Raw genomic sequence first — 11,315 nt, forward strand, 5'->3', positions numbered from 1 at the left:
CTCAGAAGCTCAAAGCCAAGGCCAAAATTTGGAGACAAGGTTAAATTCTGTGTGTGTGTGTGTGTGTGTGTGTGTGTGTGTGTGTGTGTGTGTGTGTGTGTGTTGCATGTGTTGATATCAGGGCATGAATTCAAGGCTTTACAATCTTACTTGGCTTTTTTCACTTACAGCTAGTGCTCTACCACTAGAGCCACACCTCCAGTCCAGGATTTTGCTGGTTAATAGGAGATGAGAGTCTCTAGAACTTTTCTAACTCAAGGTGCCTTTGATGGAGCTCCTCAGATCTCAACTTCTGTTATGGGGCTTGAGGGGAGCAGTGTTGGTCCTTCCAAGAGTCCACCACTCAAAGACAATCTCAGGCAAAAAGACTGATTTATTGGGGAAGTAAAAAGCTAACTGACCAGCCAGGGATGCAGCACAGACTCGGGAGCTGAAAAGCGGGCTGACCAGCCAGGGACACAGCGCAGACTCCGGAGCTGCCACTGTGACCTCGAACATTCCTCAAATTGGGGTTTATAAAGGTAAAAGCATAGCACAGATGTAGGGGGTTAACGCAGGGAGTAGGGCAAGTGACAAACAAGTGAAGCAAGCCATTTACAGAAGCAGAATTTTGGGTCAGGTTGACCTAATCTACTCCCCCCATCATTTCCTACCATGTTTCCCTAGTCAAGATGGAGTCAGCTCTGCTCCCTACAACACTTCCTAAGTAGCTAGAATTAGAAACAAAAGCCAAGCCACAGGGACCCAGTCAAGCTAAATTCTTTTATACCCAACCGTATATCTTCCTCTCTCTTGGTTTGCACATCCTCAAATAAGAATGCATAAAAGTAGATTTTCATTTTAAATCTTTGGTCTTTTTTCACATTGAGCTCCCTACATATAGATTTTTATGTTTTTATCCTATTTGACTCAAATGTATCCTTTGATCTGGCAGATGACCCTTCAGTTCTGGACACACTAGGTCTGCAACAATTCATCCTCTCTATTGAGTGCTTGTCTTTCCAGAGTTTCAACTAGTTAGCTACTGGACATATTGGACTGATGCTCATTCTCTGAGTCCAAAACTCTTCTGGAATCTTCTGTCCCTGCGGTCCCCTTCTGGCATGCTACTTCCTCCTCTTCTTCCTCTGTACTCATAAACTGACTGCTCTTTTTTCATCTACTCATGACCAGTATCATTTTCTACATTTTTATTAGCTATCTTTTCTTATCCTTCTTTATTTTGATGCTTGATTTTTTTGAGACAGAGTATTGTTATATTGCTCAAGCTGGTCTGAAACTCTGTAGCCAAAGCTAGCCTCAAGATCATAATCCTTTTACCTCAGTCTCCCTAGTGCGATAATATCTGACTTATTCTGATATTATTTTAAATTAGTCTTGGGCATACAGAGTAATGAGTATGCCCACCTTGTCTGTTTTATTGTTGTTATTTGAAACAAGGTCTGGTTACAGCCTGAGAGAGCCTGGAACTTAAATTTTTCCCAATTCTTCTGTCCAATTGCAAGATTACAAGTGTGTACCACCGCCCTCATCATTTATTTTGCTATCTTAAACTAGAAGCTACTAAAAATTTAAAACGTATTTTATTTTATTCTTTATCTTTATTATAAAGGTGATGAACAAGGGGAGTTACAGTTACATAACTAAGGTAATGAGTACATTTCTTTTCAAACACTTACTTCCCCCCTCATTTTCTCCCACTTACTCTTCTTACACCCCTTCCCTCCAAGTTGTAAGGTTCATTTCCACCATAGTGTCTAGTGAGTATCTTTGTTGCATTAGTTCATTCTTGGTCATGCTGTTTCTGTGATTCCCTTTCCCTTACATGGACCAGATAAATTTATGTACAAAACAAAGGGTAGAGAATCAGGTACTTCTCTCAGTGTCTATCTGTGACTAAGCCAGTCACATGAGAGCAACAATACTGCATTCCTTGGGCTCAAACACATAACAAAGGGTAGGAGCATCTTAAGAGAAATGTGTGCCACCAGCCTTCTATGATACTTTCCCCATCATCCCATTCCATATCCAAGGTAACCAGGTATGACAGATGAAGGAGAAAATGACCTAAAAGTGACTTCATTTAAAAAATGTTTTCAAGCCCATTCCTGCCTAAAGAGAAACAGAAGACATAAATTAAAAACTTGCCAGGCTCCAGATAGCAGCTGTAGTAGAGAAGAAAGAACACTGGCTTTGAGGACTGTTTCTGCCTTTGTTATCTTCATAACTTTGTTGAGTCGCTAAACTTTTCTGGGTCATAAGTTTCTCTTCTATGGCAGTACTATAATAGATACCATTCACCACTGTTTCAAAGCTGAAAAAAAAAACAACATAAAATAACTTTTATAAATTGTAAAGTCAATAGAAAATAAAACACATTCTCCAAATGACTTCATTCTTCAAGGGCAATTTCATGCAGAAGTCAACAGAAGCCTGTGGTTTCAGGGTGAGAAGGGTTAAATCTCTGTGACCATCTCCCTTATTCTGGACAATATAGAAATAAATTACATAAAACCAACTGAACTTCCTACAGATTCTGTTTACTATATAAACATACTCACTGAAGATGACTTTAAACATAGAAGCTCGAATATTTTATATAAAATGATCTTCTCATCCTGAGTTTGTTCATTTAATCTCTCCTCCAAACTAATGAGAAGTGCTACCTGAGTTGAACCTTAGAAAGTGAGCAGGTTTCAACTGGCTTAGATAAATGAAAGGACATTCTGGGAAAAGGGAACTGTGCTCAAAGAGGTTACTGATACAAAAAAGTAAGCCTTTCTTCTAATTATTGTGAAAAGCCTGGATGGCTTGAAGAATAGGTTCCACACAGGCAGCATGAGACATCGGTTGTGGAGATCTCTTGTTACAAGCATACTGAATGTTATTCTGTAGACCACAGGTGAGTTTTGAAGGTTTTCATTACCGAGAGTGGTAAAATAAGTTGAGCTTAATAACAAGAATATTTTATTTTGAATTAATCTTCATCCTTTATAAATTGTGTTTACATACATGATTGAACTTAACTGCCAACAAAACTCTACAGTACTGTTATTATTTGTTATTTGAATAAGCTTTACATCAGATCTTGAGTTCAAGTGGTCTCTCTCCAAATCCAAGACTCTCCAAATCCACTTCTAGGTATGCACGAAATGCACTAAAGGGAGTAGATCCTGAAGTTGGTAAGACATTCCTGAGAACTTCAGAGACAGTAGAGTTAAGAAGCCCGGTGTTTAGAGGAAAAAAAAAATCCAAAATCCAAATAGGCTCCTCCTTTATCTAGATTCTGTCAAGATGGCAGAACAGGATTGCATAGTAATCTCATATTCCTTTAAAATCCACTCTGGGGTGCTAAGCACTGAGGCAGGCACATAAGATGGCCAGGTACTTGAGGCTTTCACCCCTCCACTGACTCACATCTACTCAGTTTGTTAGAGGGCCAATGGGGAGTCCTGGAGACAGCAGGAATAGAAGCTGAGAGCAAGGTTTCCCTTAATCCCTACAGTGTTCTGAACGGTTCTTAGTGTTCCCAACTACCCACTTCAAACTCAGGATTATACCATTCTGCCAGAATTAAATTAATCGCCTCTTCCCAACAGAACAAAGATATGTTTGTTGAAATGACAACTGTAGGATTCCCCCAAGGCCATGTAGACCATGTGAAAACCCTGACTGAGCACAGAGCCCACAGCTGTTCATTTCAACAGTCAACAGTGGACAACTGGAGAGAATCCAAACAGTATTTTATTGTTTAAATGGGGGTACTGTTGTTCTTCTAATAGCTTCCTCCAGAATCATGGTAATTTGGTGTATAAAAATAAGGGTTTTTCAATAAGGATCTTACATATGTTAACCAAAACTTGCTTTTCACTCCAGTTTTCTGACACTGAAATGTTAAGTAATTAAGGTGAAGATTTCCAAACAGTCCTATTACTTTTAGAAGAGTTAAAACATTCAAGCCCTTTGTTTCACATGCTCTTACCCCATTCTGATCTGGGGCAAGTGAAACCAGTTTAAAGATTAGAGAGCTGCCTTATTCAGTTCCGATTCATCTTCCTGGCTATTGAGAAATGATGAGAAATAAGCATAATGAAGCAAGCCAGGTGCCAGTGGCTCATGCCTGTAATTCTAGCTACTCAAGAGGCTGTGTTTTAAAAGATCTCAATTCAAAGCCAACCTGGGCAAAGTCTGTGAGACTCCTCTCCAATTCACCAGTAAAATGCTAGACTGAAGGTATGGCTCAATGGTAGGAACCTCAGCTGTTTGCAAAGAAGCTATGGGGGAGTGATAGGCCCTGAGTTCAAGCTCTAGCAACACACACACACACACACACACACACACACACACACACACACACACACACACGGGTGGGTAAGAGAAAAAGAGGAAGAGAAAGAGGAAGAAGAAGAAAGCAAAGAATTAACATCCTTTACAGTAATTCCCTAAAACATTGTTGTTTTTTTCTCTTTTGTTTTCTGGGTTTTGTTTGTTTATTCATTACTATTTAGTTTAAGAAATCCTGTCTTACAAGAAATTGACATCAATATTAGATCCCAAGATAGGAAAATGCTAAAAGTCAAAATTGTAGATAAAGGAGACTCAAGGAAAAGGGATATAAGAAAAGTGGAAATTGGATCATTTATCCTACCTTTTCCCTAAGTCATGAATAAAACTGCATATGACTAAAACTACTGACCTTGAGGGTTTTGAGGGTACTTAGAATTTGATTTTCAATCTTAAGAAATTCAGAGCATAAAAATACTATGTTAAGCCAAGCTTCTTTAAATAACAAAACAGTCTCTTTGACGAATTTACTCATTCATTCTCTCTATAATTATTCATAAAGTATTCATTCCTAATGTGATAATAGGATGAATAGGAAGAGAAGTAACTTAAGAGAAAAGTACAGAGAGGTTATATTCTTGAGGGCATTTGCATGTCCCTGTGTTGGGTGAGAGATATGGTCTCCTTTTGAAAGTGATCTTCCACTGAGTGTAGTGATATATAATATGCTTGTAATTCCAGATACTTGGGAGGCAGAGATAAAGACGATTGTGGTTTGAGGCCAGTCTAGGCAAAAACTTATGGAGATCCCCATCCCAACCAATATGCTAGGCAACATGGTTCATACTTATAATCCCATTTACTCTGGGAGTAAAAGTAGGAGGATTGTGTCTCAGGCCAGCCTGGGCAAAAGGCAAGAAACTACTTGAAAAAAAAAAGCCCCAAATGGGCTGGGGATTTAGCTGAAGCAGAATGGCCTGTCTGTGAATACTAAGGCCTCAACTTCAAATTGTAGCACCATCAAAAAAGGGAAAAGTAATGGTTAAGGAGGAAGTAAATTGAGACATCTGATGCAGTAAGTGTAAAGATTCTGAAGCAAGAGAGTGGTTGAGGAAAAGCAAGCCCAGATGAGGAAAAGTGTGAGCAAGGATGACAGCAGTAGAAAGTGATTCAGGAACATGTAAACTCCTCTAGGGACGTGGTCAGGCCACCCTCAGCATTGGTCTCTGGGGATCACCAGAGGGATGTAGTAGCTTTTCTATCATTGTCTATTTTCTGTTACGAATAACACTTTATCACAGGCTGATTCACAATCTGGGTCAAAATGGAAGAGTCACATCTGGTAAGGGCCTTTCATGCTGGCAGAATCCCAAGACGATGGAGTGTACTTCGTGGTGAATGACAGGGTGTGTACAAGAAACCTAGCCAAACTAGCTTTTATAGCAGACCCACACTCAAGATATGCCTTTAACCCATTAATTTACTAATCCAGTAATTGCACAGATTAAACTATTCATGGGGGCATAACCTTTTAATATAGCATAAGAGGGATTAAAATTCAACGTATGCTTTGTCTTGTTTTGCTTTGGAGATGATTTTTGGGGGGTGGGTGGGTGCTGAAGGTTGAACACAGGGCATACCCAGGCCAACAAAATAGCTTTTGAAAAGGATAAATCAGGGGCTGGGAATATGGTCTAGTGGTAGAGTGTTTGCCTCATGTACATGAAGCCCTGGGTTCAATTCCTCAGCACCACATATATAGAAAAAGCCGGACATGGCGCTGTGGCTCAAGTGGTAGAATGCTAGCCTTGAGCAAAAAGACAGTGTTCAGGCTCTGAGTCCATGCCCCAGGACTGGCAAAAAAAAAAAAAAGAAAGAAAAAAGAAAAGAAAAGAATAAGTCATCTTTAAATCATAGCAATGTGCAATAACTGTGTTGAATGGAATCAGAAAGTTTGTTCTTTCTTTGGTGTGTAGAATGTGTTTGTTTTGTATTTTTTAAAAGCCTAATTTCTTCATTCTTCTCTCAAAAATCTGGGGTGCCAAAATTTTGTATTTGTCTGGTTCATAAACTCCCCATCTCTTACAGAAAGTACTGTCTCCATCCCTAGTGTTCCTTTTCTTGAGAACAAAGTGTTCTCAGTACTTACAGAGCTACATCTCCCACCATATTCCCAGACTCCCTTTCTGATGTTCTAACTGCTCAAGTTACATAGTATGGTCTGTTCCAGGGAAAATGATGACTGGTAAAAAATGAATGCCATTAATAGATTAGATCCCCTGGCACATAAAAGTCACTTGTTGTTTTAAACCAGAGACACAAAATGTTGCAAAAATCAGTTACTTCCTACTTTAACTCTGAACTTCATAGGACTTAAGTCAACATAATTTTGGCCAATGATGTCATTCACTTGGCCACTTAGTATTGCATTTACCACAATTTCAGTGCTAAATTAATGTTATAGGGGTGAAATTGGTTGGCTCTTGATTTGTTTGGAGGGGATGAGGCCATTTTTAGCACCATTTCTTAGGTGGAACACGATTTAAATGAGGCAATTTTTTTTTGGCTCTTTTCAGTTTATTGCATGAAGGAGTTACACTAGTCCAAGTTAAAAGCGGACCCCAAATGGTTACATTATACAAGCTGTGAGGTTTTTAAACTTGTGACAAGGGACAGGAGGGAAATTCTACTCTTCAATGAGCCACAAGCACTTAAAACCCATGAACCTTCAGCTGATCGTCCTTAGCCAGTCCAATCTCTACCAGGAACTGGCATATGTTCTTTCCCTGGTCACCCTGTAGCTGAATTACTTCTCCATATTCTGGATGCTCAATTACAGTACCATTGCAGGCAAATTTCTTCTTAAACGCCTTCACTAGTTTCTTTTTATCATAATCATCTGCGATCCCTTGGACAGTAGTAAGGGTCTTCCTGCCGTTTCTCTGTTTAATTCTTATGTGGATATAATTCTTATGTGGATATAATCCTCAGTGCCACCAGGAAGCAGGTCATCACCCTTACTTGAGCAAAGGGGTCGAAAGAGTGGAGGTTCTGGATAGCGGACATATGATATGATTCTTTGCGGCTGCGGGAGAAGGCGGGCAGGGGCGGGGTGGGGGGGACGGAGCGCTGGGAAGCAAGGGGGTGGCAGCTGAGTCCTCGGCGGCGGCTCAGTGACTGGGTAAATGAGGCAATTTTTGTTTTTGTTTTTATGGCCAGTCCTGGGGCTTGGACTCAGGGCCTGAGCACTGTCCCTGGCTTCTTTTTGCTCAAGGCTAGCACTCTGTCACTTGAGCCACAGCGCCACTTCTGGCCGTTTTCTGTATATGTGGTGCTGGGGAATTGAACCCAGGGCCTCATGTATACGAGACAAGCACTCTTGCCACTAGGCCATATCCCCAGCCCAAATGAGGCAATTTTTAAGGCAGGCTGAGATCTTAACAAACAGTCCTGTGTCCGGTGTTTCCTTTATAAAGCCTGCCTTAGACAGCAGACATCTGCTAAGAAATGTGGCTCAATTCTGTTTTTCTCTTTACAATTTCTGAGGTTTTATAAAAACTTTTGAGGTTTTACAAAAAATGTTATTTTATTCACAATCCCAAATATGTTAAGATTATTACAATGTTCAAGAAAAAACTCAATCTTTGCCTTTAAAATATTTATTTTTTTTAGATAACAAAATTTTATCTTACAAAGACATTTATTTTGATGAAATTAGTTTAATCCCAAATTCTGTCACATTCCTCCTTCTGAACACAAACACAGTCACACACACATACACAGACACACAAATTTATCCAAGATCAATTAAATAGCTTGAACTATTTACTATAATTGAACAAGAAAAAGTATATTTTGCAGGCCTAATACTTACACTAGTAAACATCTGTTGTTCCATTATGGACAGGGGCAGGACATTGGATTTAAATGGCTGATATTAAAAAACAAAAGGGATAAAGCCTTTTGCTACAGGGTTCATATGATTAGGTTCTATGTTAGTCAGCTTTCTGTCACTGTGACACAATTCCTGAGATACACATCTTAAAAGAGGATTTAAGGGCTGGGAATATGGCCTAGTGGCAAGAGTGCTTGCCTCGTATACATGAGGCCCTGGGTTCGATTCCCCAGCACCACATATACAGAAAACGGCCAGAAGTGGCGCTGTGGCTCAAGTGGCAGAGTGCTACCCTTGAGCAAAAAGAAACCAGGGACAGTGCTCAGGCCCTGAGTCCAAGGCCCGGGACTGGCAAAAGAAAAAAAAAAAAAAAAAGAAAGAAAGAAGAGGATTTGACTCATGATTTCAGAGGGTTCAGACCGTAGTCACTTGGCTTTGTTGCCTATATGCTTTTGGTAAAACAGAACATCATGGTAGATAGGCATGGTGGAAAAAATCTGCTCACCTCATGGCAGCTAAGGAGGGGGTGGCAGTGGTCCTGTTATTTCCTTCAAAGCCATGACGTAAATGATGATACAACTTCTTTCTACTGGACCACAACTCCTATATGTTCCACCACCTCCCAAGTGTAGAAGGCAAACCTGTATCCCAAGGGCCTTAGGGGGAACATTTAAGATCCAAACCATAGCAGGCTATGATCCAGCATCCTTAGTTGCCATACAGATTTGAGTGTAACTATTATTTCTTGTCCTACAGGGTAACATTGCAGAGAGGTAAAGCAGCCTTGAGTGTACTATTATATTATGACCACTGAATTTACACCTTAGCAGTTCAGGATGAAGGTCCTAACAACACTCTCTGGTTACCATGACATTCACCGGCTCCACCTGCTTTCTCATCCTCTTTTTTTCAAAACAGACACATCTTGAACTGGGATGTCCCATCATGTAGGTTTGCTCCAGCCTGAAGGTCTGATTGTGACACAAAAACTGTAGTGCCCAAACTGAGAAGATCTCAGGCAAAGCAGAAGAGTTCATCACCTAACAAGAACTCCCTCCTATAAAGAATGAACAGTTGTTGACTGGCATTGTGGAGATTTGATCCTTGATGGAGTTGCTCTGCTCCCTCTTACCATACAAAGACTAAGGCTACAAAGGTCCAGACATTTGAGATCTACCACAGGGAGATACTCTTGCTTTTCTACTAACAGTATAATCTCTAGCTATTTCCACATGAGAAAAGTAGGGATAATAATTATACCTAATTCTAATCCTCCTATTAGGATTAAAATAATAAATGAAACATGCTGACAAAACCTTATACAAGTTCAGTGCTTAACAACTATTACTTATTAACTTATGGGTAGGGGAAGTATGATGTAAGACTTCATTCTGTGGTTGGTTTTCATCTGGTGAATCTTACTAGGAATGTCTTATGCTTTCAAAATAAGATATTGGAGAGAGAGGAAGAAAAGATGGGAGGGAGAAAAGAATGGAAAAAGAGAGGGAGATTTAATCTATATTCACTTGAGACAGAAGACCTTCCTGCCTGTTTTCCTTCCTTCTTTCCTTTCCCCTACTTCCTCCTTCCCTCTTCTTTCCTCTTCCTTTTCCCTCCCTCTTTCTCTTCCTTTTTTTCTTCCTTTCACCCTTCTTTCCTTCTTTTTCTTTCTTTCTTTTATTTATTTATTTTTTAAGTCTAGGCTGCCTCAAACTCATAAACTACCTACCAACCTCCTGAGTGCTGGGATTACAGGCATATACTACCCTACACCTCTATTTTCTTTCTCAAAAATTAAATCTACCTACAAGAAGTGACATAGATATATAGGTAAAGTCCATGTGAAAATATTTCAAAATGCAAGGAATTTGCATTAATGTACTTGACATTTTCAGGAGAAGCAATTTCTCTTATCAACACTATTTATAATAGGCAAGAAATGCAAGCAACCTAAAAACTTATCAGTAGTGATTAAAATAACTAAGTTATGTATACTCTGTAATTTGTTAAAATGAATACTGTAGACTCATATGCATTGATATTGAAGAAATCTAATGTATGTCAAACATATGTAAAACATGTCATGTAAAACAAACAAATCACAAGAATTTCTTTTGCTTTACATATGTGTATATATGCAAATGCAGGAAACAGCTGGAAAGGATAGACACTTAAGTGCAATAGGATTAATTCCAAGAAAATGGGGGAATGAGATGGGAATGGATCTTAAAGAAGAGACTTACTTTGACGTCAAAATCATATGTTGCTTGAAATTTTTACAAAGAGTATATTCATATATTATTCATACTTTGTAATTTTAAAAATAGAATACTTCAATAAAACAGCTGCAGGAGAGAACTCCACGGAAAATTCTTTTGTTGTTTTATCTCTCCTCATTTTCCCTTACCCTTAATATCCCTCCAAAAGAAGAAACTAAATTTGGTGTATGTTCAAAAGTATCCAAATTGCTATAGCTGAGGTACACAGCATAAAATTCACTGAGAATGAGAGTTGACAATGGTGAAGTCCTCAGAAAATTATAGCCACATACAAATTAAAAGAAATGAGTAAGACTTACCATTAAATTAAAAAGAATACATTCTTTTGGCTGTTTTAACCAATTCAAATAGAAAACTGAAGTTCCATTTTTCTGAGGTCTTTACGATCTAAATATAGGCATGTTGCTTAATGACAGGGAAACATTCTGAGAAATGTGTCATTAGGGGATTTTTGTCACTATGTGAACATCAGACTACACAAATCTAGATAACAGCTTACTCCTCACCAATGCTACATAGCAATAAGCTACACACATACATACACATATATACATGTGTACACATACACATACATGCACATTACATATGCCATATAGCCTATTGCTCTTAGGGCCATGATGAACAATCAACACAGACTTAGTCAAGCACAAGAGAAAAAGACAGTCAAAAACTTCCATAAGAAGGGCATAGTAGCATACTTTTGTAATCCCAGCTACTTGAGAGAAGGAAGAAGTATCTGGAGTTCTAGGCCAGCCCAGGCAAAGTTAGGGAGAGTCTGTGTTAGAAAGAAAATAAAATAATAATAATAATAATAATAATAATAATAATAATAATATGAGGAGACATAGAGCAAGAGG

At 38.9% G+C, this 11,315-nt stretch overlaps 1 pseudogene; it reads right to left on the reverse strand.

The window, feature by feature from the left end:
- Positions 1-6,845: 6,845 nt before the first annotated feature.
- On the reverse strand, positions 6,846-7,350 carry LOC125355402 (annotated as a pseudogene).
- Between the last annotated feature and the right edge of the window lie 3,965 nt (positions 7,351-11,315).

Source organism: Perognathus longimembris, chromosome 1 (assembly GCF_023159225.1).
Source record: "Perognathus longimembris pacificus isolate PPM17 chromosome 1, ASM2315922v1, whole genome shotgun sequence".
NCBI lineage: Eukaryota > Metazoa > Chordata > Mammalia > Rodentia > Heteromyidae > Perognathus > Perognathus longimembris.